The sequence below is a fragment of the Heterocephalus glaber genome, unplaced genomic scaffold (assembly GCF_053883595.1).
Source record: "Heterocephalus glaber isolate CG9 unplaced genomic scaffold, H.glaber_assembly_v1.0 deba00000122, whole genome shotgun sequence".
NCBI lineage: Eukaryota > Metazoa > Chordata > Mammalia > Rodentia > Bathyergidae > Heterocephalus > Heterocephalus glaber.
In genome coordinates this window covers 74,312,203-74,321,715 of record NW_028258138.1, presented here as the reverse complement: position 1 = coordinate 74,321,715, position 9,513 = coordinate 74,312,203, and the positions used below count along the sequence as shown (strand labels likewise).

General features: G+C 37.3%; 1 pseudogene; it reads right to left on the bottom strand.

The window, feature by feature from the left end:
• Positions 1–8,708: 8,708 nt before the first annotated feature.
• Positions 8,709–9,513, bottom strand: LOC101708677 (small ribosomal subunit protein eS10 pseudogene; annotated as a pseudogene).

The following is a 9,513-nucleotide window of genomic DNA, read 5'->3' as shown; positions in this document are numbered from 1 at the left end:
CCTCTCTAGTTTCCTCTTTGTTTTTAGGTGTGTCCAATTCTATTTTTTCCCCCCATTAACTTTATTGGTACATTTTAGGTATAAAATACAGTTACATTCATCATTGAGATCTTGTACCATTACATGAGTCTCTTGGTTCTTATTTTTTTTCCCCTTCCCTTGCCCTCCTTTCACCCCCTCCACCCTTCCCTATTTGCAAAGACTTTGTTTCCATTTTTTTCCTTTTCTCATAGGTTTTCTTTTCCCTTTTTTCCTTTCCTCTACCCCTCCCACTTCCCCTGCTCCTTTAGACCTTTTCTTCCTGTTACACAATATCAATTATATATTTTTAAAATTACAATATCAAGATCTAGGAGACATTACCACAGATTTTACAGAATTTAAAAGGATATAGAAAGCATATTACAAAAATCTTTTTTGAAATAAATTTGACAACTTCTAAGAGTAACTTAGAAGACAAATTAATGAAACTAACTCTGGAGGAAATATAAAATTTGAATAGCACCTATTAAAGAAAGTATATTCCTAGCTTGAAAACCTACCTATATGACAACAGTAGGCTCATAAACATTTTAACTGATAAATTATATCAAACATTTAAAGCAGAAAAAAGAAGGAACACTTCTCCCCTCATTTTAGGAACTCAGCATTGTGCTAATCCTAAAACTGGATAAAGATAATAGAAAAAAAAGTATGAACATAGATAGAAATTTGTTTAACAAAACCAACTCTTAGAAGTCAGATCTGGCAGGATGTAGAAAGTGGTTTTATTATAGGAATGGCAGTGTTGGTTCAGCATTGGAAGATCCACCCCCAAAAGTCATCATTTTAACAGAGGAAAGGAGAAAGCCATATGATCCTGTCACTAGTTGGAGAAAGAGTATTAGACTAAATTCTACAGCTGTTCATGGTAAAAGCTATCAGGAGACTAGAAGTAGAGCAGAACCTTCTCAACAGATCAAAGACATGTACTCCATACTTCCAACAAAAACTCCTTCCTAAATTGCGGAACAAGGGGATATATGCCTACTCTTCATCTGTCCATTAGACTTTGAAACATAGGTCTAAACCAAAATAGTCTGGCAATAAAATGACAAAACTAGGATAGGATTGGCATGGCAGAAGCAAAATCTTTATATGTAGATGAAATGATCATCTACAGAGAAAATACTAAGAAATCTCTAGGAGCCCCTAGAACTTGTACTTGAATTTAGCAGGATTAGAAAACACAAGGTATATATAAAAATTCAGGTCTGTGTATACTTGCTATAAATGAAGAATTGGATATTGAAATTGAAAAGTTATGTAGGAGTACAAAGGACCCAGAAAAGCCAAAAACAAAAACAAAAACAGTGTTGGAAGACATTTAGCACCCAATTTTAAGACTTCTTCTAAAGCTACAGTAATCAAGGCAGTGTTGGTATAAGGAAAGACATATAGATCATTTGAATAAAACAGAGAATCTAGAAATAGAACCACACATACATGGTCCACTGAGTTTTGAAAGATTATTTAACATTAGCATTTTATAGAATATAAACTCGATTCAAGAGTCGAGGAAGAGATAGTGTTTTCAGCAAACGGCACTAGAACACCTGGTATCCGTATATAAAAAATTAACCTCAACCCTTTTTGTCCATACATAAAAATAACTTGAAGGGATCTATGAACCTAAATAAGAAAGCCTAAAAGTATAAAACTTTAAGAAGAAATTATAAGGGAAAATATTTATGGATTCAGGGTAGGCAAGAACTACCTAGGATACAAAAAACATGATGTATAAAAGAAAAAAATTGATAAATGAGATTCCATCAAAATTTAGAACTTTAAATGACATCATTAAAATGAAAAGTAGTCCTTAAACAGACCATATTTACAATGCATATAACCTATGAGCAGAATATATAAAGAATTCTTAGAGCTCATTAATAGACAACCCAATTAAAATGTAGACATAAGCAGATGATAAATAGCCAGTACAGCACAAGGAAAGGTGTGCAACTCTAGAATCAGAAAAATACTAATCAGTACAATAATAAGATTGAATTATACACTCATTAGGGAGAAGAAGTTAAAAATTTTAAAAGCCTTGTCATGACTTTTTCTTTTTGTTGGATTCTCCCCCTTTGCATTTAATTTGTCATGCCCAATGGATTCATTCTGCTGGGTTTCCTAGGGTTGTGATCCTCATTGTCTTTTCCTAGGGTATTGTCTAAAATTTTTTGGAGTGCCGGTTTCTTATTCATGAAGTTCCTGAGGTGCTCTTTATCATGAAAGCATCTTATTTCTCCATCCATTTTGAAAGATAGTTTTGCAGGGTACATCAATCTGAGTTGGAGGCTGTTTTCCTTTAGGGCTTGAAATACATCGCTCCAAGCTCTTCTTGCCTTGAGGGTTTGCATTGAGAAGTCTGCTGTGATTCTGATGGGCTTTCCTTTGTATGTGATTTGTTTCTTTTCTCTTGCTGCTTGTAGAATTTTATTCTTCTGTTGGATTTCTGGAATCCTAACTATTATATGCCTATGTGTAGATTTTTTTTGATTAAGGCTAGCTGGGAGTCCTATATGCCTCACTTATCTGTATGTCAAGTTCTTTTCCCCTCCTTGGGAAGTTTTCTACCATCACTTCTGTGAAGAGTTTTTTTATGTCATCTGCAATCTCTCCTGTTTCTTCATTGACTCCAATCAGTCTTATGTTATTCTTCTTTGCATCGTCTAGCAGCTGCTGGATTCATTTCTCATGTTCCCTTACAATTTTAAAGCAATTTTTCTTTTTCTCCTCACTAATTGCAATCTTATCTTCTATATGTGAAATTTTATCCTCACATTGGTTCATTCTGCTGCACAGACTTTCGATGGAGTTTTTAATCTCTTGAAAATCTGTTTGTATCTGTTTTATGGATTCCATTTGTTTCCTATGTTGGGATTCCATCATGTTCCTCATATCCTCTATTTTTTTTATCTGTGTCCTCTCTAGATTTATTAATCATGTCTTGCACCATGAGCAAAATCTTTGCTGTTATCTGAGTAATTATTTCTGATTTCATTTTTCCCAGATCCTCTTTTGTTGCCAGTTCAGAGAGTCCAGGTGGTTGAGTATCAGAGTGTTCCATCTTGTTTCCCTTTGGGGTTGCTGTAGGTGATCTGGAAGTCTGTTTTTGAGGCTTGTTTATGTGTCTTCTCATTTCCACGGGCGGGGGGGTGCTTATGGCACCCACACGGCTCACCTTCTCTGCCTTAGGAGCTTGGGATGGCAGCATGGGAGCTTCCTTCTGGGTGCTGAGACCGGCTCACCTTCTTGGCCCTAGGAGCCTGGGATGGAGGCAGGGAGCTTCCTTCCAGGTGCTGGGGACCCAATTCTGTTTTTGTTGAGAATATTCTTGAGTATTTTCTCTAGAGCTGGTTTAGCACTCATCTATCTTCTGTGCCGGTCTTTTTCATGGAAATACCTCATTTCTCCATCTATTTTGAAGAAAAGCTTTGCTGGGTAAATTAATCTAGGTTGGAAGTTAATTGCTCTTAGGGCTTGAAATACTTAATTTCAAGCTCTTCTGGCCTTCAGGGTTTGTGCTGAGAAGTATGCTGTGGTTCTAATTAGTTTACCTTTATGTGTGATTTTTTTGTTTTTCTCTGGCTGCCTTTAAAATTCTGGGTTTTTTTTTCTTTTTTGGTAGATATCTGCAAATTTAATATATACTTTGGTGAACTTCTTTCATTGTAATTGTTTGGTGTTCTATAACCATTATTTACTTGTACTTTAAAATCTTTTTTATATTTTGGAAATTTTCTTTGATCGTTTCTGTAAGCATATTGGTAAATCCATCTATGTAGTCTTGAAGCTTTTCTCTAATTCTGATTGGCCTTAGATTAGTTTATTTGTTGTCATCTAGAAGCTGTTGGAAAGTCTTCTCTTGTTCTCTTATTTTCTTTATGGCATCTTTGAGCTCATTATTGTAATCCATTAGTTTGTCCTCCATATTAGATACTCTCTTCACATTTGTCTTTTCTGGAATGTATGAATTCTATAGTGTTTTTTATTTCAGGTATTTCTGTCTGACATCTTTTAGAGGATTCCATACCCTTGTTGAATCTATTGTTCAAGTTTTGAACTGTCTTGGAGCTTGTCTAGTGTTTTTTTTTAACCTATTTTCCTAATATTTATCATGGGTATATTTAGCATCATTGCTGTAAACTTTTGATTCATTTCCTCTTTGAACTCCTCTATTTTCTTTATTCCAAGAACTTTTCATAGATTTCTGCTGTCTGGTGTATGTTTTCTTCTCTCTTTGTGTCTTCTTGCACTGCCTTAGGAAAATCGAGGGGGAGGGGGTTCAGAGATTTCCTTGTTTCCCCATTCTCCTACTTGAAGCTGTGTTTATTTGTTTATATTTATATATTCTTTTTTTCCAGTTATATAAATCCCCTTCTTTTTTCTCCTCCCCTGTTTTGGAGGGTTACTGCCAGTTGGGGACTAGGGAAGTGAGGAGAGAATGTGGTTATATGAAGTTTTTAGTAGGATGTTGCCTCTCTATGAGTAATTTTCAGCTTTGTACGTCCAGTTCTAGTATTTGCTACTTCAGTTGTTTACTTTATGTGATTTTGTCCCTGTCCCTATGTTTTGTCCCAAGAATTCTTCATTTTAAAACAGTATCCACAGTTTCAATCTTACACCATTTCTATGATAGTCCTTGCAGTTATTCCCCCCTTCCTGACTATTCTCTAGGGAGGGAGAGAACCTACATCTACTGAATCAGAGCCAGTGGAAGAGCAATTCTTCAAGAATAACAACCTAATATACACATGAAACAATAAAAGAAAATGCTAAATAGAAACACACACAAACTTAAACCAATAAAATGTCCACTGGGAACATCAATTAGATATTCCAATGAGCCATTGCATATGTGATTCCCAAGTCACTTCTTTGTCTAAGAGTTTGGTCACACCCCAATTACTTCAATGGTCCCTCTGCTGCAAAGCTAGAGTTAACTCAGACACAGAACCTGTTTCTGGCAAGTTGCGGGCATTCTTGCTGAGTCTGTTTGAGCTTGAATTCTTGGGTTAGGAACTCTTGCTGTCCTTCTCCTTGGGTGCAGTGGTTGATTCAGCAGATGAATTCACTAGCATTCAATTGTTCTCTGAGTCAGGATTAACCCAACCATTGACTGGGGGATTGCTCAAGATACCATGGCTCATGTTCTCACTGCTGCCTCCAATTGCATAAGATTCTCCCAGTCAAGTTCAGGTCTCTGTTTCTCTGTGAGTGGAAAAGTTGTTTTCACTGCCTTCCAATAAGTAGCTAAAGCTAACTTAATTATTGAACTCAAAAACACTGAGCAGAAAACAAAGAGCTGGGGAACAAGACTAAGAGGCAACAGAAGGATATGAAGCAGCAGCTGGCAGAACTTTGGAAAATTTAAACCACCTCAGAAACAAAGGCAATGTTGAAAGTAAAACATAAGGAAATCAATTTGATTGATAGTTTGATATAAAATATGATATAAAATCTTGGGTTTAAATTTGGTTCTCTTTAGCACTTAGTACACTAATCTCCCAGCTCAAGTGTGACTGGTAAGTCTATTACGGAACAGATTCTTGCAACTTTGAAGGTGATATAATTTTCCTCTCTAGAAGCCTTTAGAATTTTCTCTGACTTTAATTATCTTAAATTTCACTTTTTGGATGGGTGTGGTGGGGCACACCTATAATGATACCAGCACTCATGAAGCAGAATTGCCACAAGTTTGAAACCATCCTGGGCTACATAGTGAGTTCAAGACAAGCCTGAACCATATAGTGAGACCCTGTCTCAAAAAATTCTTTTAAAAATTTTAATGGGAGTTACTTTAGTTTGGTTATTTCTTTATGTCTCCTGTTGGTGCTCTATCCACTCTTTAGTAGTGTTACTTTCTTTTCTAATTGTGCAAAATTCTCTCATTATTACTTTAAATAGTTCCTTCTTATAATTTGCTTTCCTTCTGTGATTCTCACTACTACTTCAATTTTTTTTTCCTTTGGTACCGGGGATCAAACTCGGGTCCTTGAGCTTGTGAGGCAGGCGGCAGAACCACTGAGCTAAATCCCCAGCCCACTACTTCAAATTTTATCATTTTTTTTCTTTGTTCTTAATTCTTCTGTAAGAGTTTTCCTCATCTGATCTTTCATTTCACTAATCTGTTCTTCAGCTGTATCTATTCTTCTGATAAATTCATTCCCTAAGGTTCTTAATTTCAACTGTTACATTACTTTGTTTTTTATCCTTGCTTATTTCTGCTTCATATTGCCACTACTCTCCCTTATCTTGTTTTTTTGCCAGTTTTAATTTTTTAGTAGAACCTGTTTGCAGTATATAATTGTCGGGAGCAATCCCACATGATTCTGGGGAAAAAAATCATTTCATAATTAAATCATGATTAGAGCTTAGTTTTCCTATCTACAGGCCAGCTATGGGATGTCCAGACTAAACTCCATTTACACCTTCAGTCACAGCTAAGACCTCAATGGTCCCATGATGTGATGCTCCAGGGCAGGACTACACCAGCTGCAGACGTCCTGGGAGGATCCACATCTTTATCCTCCTAGTGCCTCGGTGTTCTAGGATCATTGCTGCACCCTCGGAGTCAAGGGCTACTTTTGTTTCTGCTGATGTTCTGGATAAAGGTGCAGCAAGCTGAGGGAGGGGGTCTTGGCCGCCAGAGCAGCACTGATCAGGCCCAAAGCTCAGCGTCTTCTCAAAGTCTCATTTTTCTACCTTTCCTATATAATAAATTAATTCGCCTTGTGCTGTCATGGCTCGCAGGAGACTAGGACTTACTGCAGAGGTTCTAGTAATGTTCCCTTTCCCTGTTCCCTACACATAATGATTATATTTCTTGTGGGGAGTTGGTACATGTACAGCACACATCTCAATTCTTTTTTTTAATCCCCTTTCCCTCCTCTTCTTCCATTTCTTCCCATTTGAAAAAGATCTAACTCCCTATTTCCTATTATCTACCTTTTATTTTCATCTGTATTTATAGTTTGGGTTTCTCATATAAGAGAAACCATGTGATAGTTAAGCTTGAGGGTCTGATTTCTTTCACTTAACATTATGGTCTCAAGGTGCATCTATTTTCCTACAGATGACTCAAATTTATCCTTCTTTATGGCAGGGTAGTTCTCCATATGTATAGATACCACATCTTCTTCATCCATTCATCTCTTAATGGACATATTAAACATTTATTATGAGTGTATTAAGTCCTTTTCTGTCTGCTCCACTTGTTCTGCTTCCTTAACATAAAATATTAAGCATATGCACCTCATTTGCATTATTATTTTCTCAGTGAGTTCGTGTTATATTGGGAGTTTTAGCTACCTAAGCAGATAATTCCTACCTGGAAGAAGAAACCGAGATCCAGATTCTTAGACTCCTTTGGATAAGTTTACTGTGTGTGATGATGTGAGTGGTGATTTTACTGACAGTGATGACTTCTGTTGTTTCAGTCTACATTTGCCTGTATCTTTTTCTTGAGCTCAGCTCTTTTTCAAGACCTACCTCTTTTAGGACTGGGAAAGGGGTAAGGACTACTCAGGGGTCAAGACACTGTCTGCACCTGTTAGCTGTCCCCTCATCAGCAGATCATAGCTGTGTCATAAGACTTCTTATATCCAGTGGCACTGGCTGGCACTGCTCCTCTTGTGCCCCACAGAAGTAATGAGGTAAGCAATGATGCACTCAGAACAATGTAGGACAGAGAAGAAAATATAAGGAGAATGCTGTGCCCCAACCCATTATTTGCTTGGCCATTGTCTATTCTAGGCTGATATTTCCCACATACTCACTGTTACCCAGCCATTTCCTGTCTTCCTAGAGGTTTCTCCATGGTTTTATATTCTGTTGTCCCCCCCACCTGTCTCTCATTTCTATAGCAGTTCCAGGTGAAGTTCAGAAAGGAGGCCACTAGCCCACATTCATTTGCCAGCTTATCTTCCCCATTAATGCATAATGTCACCTTTGTCACTCATCAACTTCTCTCTCTGTGTGGCTCTGTTTATATTATCTCCAGCCTGTCTCACTTGTGCATTTATTACCTATCTCTGTGCAATACTGCACTCTCTTAATTATTGCAGATTTATAACACCTTCATATTTGATAGGGTGATTCCTTCTTATTCATCTTCAAAATCATCTTACGTATACTGAGCCCTCTACTCTTCTGTGTGCATTCAGGGCCCAGTTTGTCAAGTTCTGTAATGCACACACACACACACACACACACACACACACACACACACTCACACACACAATTTATTAGAATCTCTTTGAATTTATAGGCTAATTTGGAGAATTACTATCTTTATTACATTGAAACTTATAATCATTAACATTGCATAATGCTCCATTTACTGACTCTATAAAGATCTTGTTAAACTTTTATAGAACTTATTCCTAAGAACCTTATTGGTTTTGTAGTTTTATGCTTTTTGTCCACAATGAAAATACCTTTTGTCCTGATCACATAAAAATAAATGCTTATTTAAAATTTTTGATCATTATATAAATATATAAAGAAGAAAATTAATCCCATCTGAAACTCCACCATCACAATATTTAAAAGCTGATTATCCTTTCAAGCATTCTTTATACACACATATACAGACAGATGATTCTGCATATGTATAGTAATATCAGACTTGCTATTTTTCCCTCTTCACCTCCTCTCCCCATATTAACTCTAAGTCAGATACCTGCTTCCTGTATTCCTGTTGTATGACCTTCAATATGTTCTAATAAAATCCCATATAGATCCATGAATCATATAGACTCCAGGGTGCTGCTCACTGTTCTACCAAAAAAAAAAGGAATTATTATACTTATTTTCCTGTATTTTTATTTTCTCAAAAGTACCTCATGGAAATCTATCTTGATGACTAGAAAGTGATTTAATACTCTTTTCTTTTTGCTGGCCACAAGTTCATTCAACAAAAAATAATGTTCTCCAACTTTACTGAAGTAGATGACTATAGTCATGACTAAATCCACCTCTAGACTGGAATTTGGTTGCTGACCCAGCTGCAGCCTGGCATTCTTGTCAGCCACAGGGGCACTGTGCTCCTTCTGTAGGTGTCTCTGTGTGCTTCCCCTCTCGTGAGTCTTGCAAGTCCCTCACCCTCCAGACCTCTGGCCTGAGGCCTGCCAATCTCAGGATGGCTGCAGCTCAGGGCGGCAGGCACAATCGCAAGAGGCAAGTGGAGATAATCATGGAGATACTGGTAAGGTACCAATAGATAGGTCTCCAGGCAAACTGATCCTTCACGTAGCCTCCAGACTTGAGAGACCACATTGCCTTCATGATGTGAAGGCTGAGTGCATTCCTGTCAGCCAGGTCTGGGTGCTTGGGCACGTGGCTATCCTTGGCTACCATCACTCCCTCCTCCAAATGAAGTTCATAAATGGCAATCCAGTACTTCTTGGGCATCAACATTGTGGCAACTGTAGGGTCTGAGACCAAGGCTAGAAAAAAATTATTTAT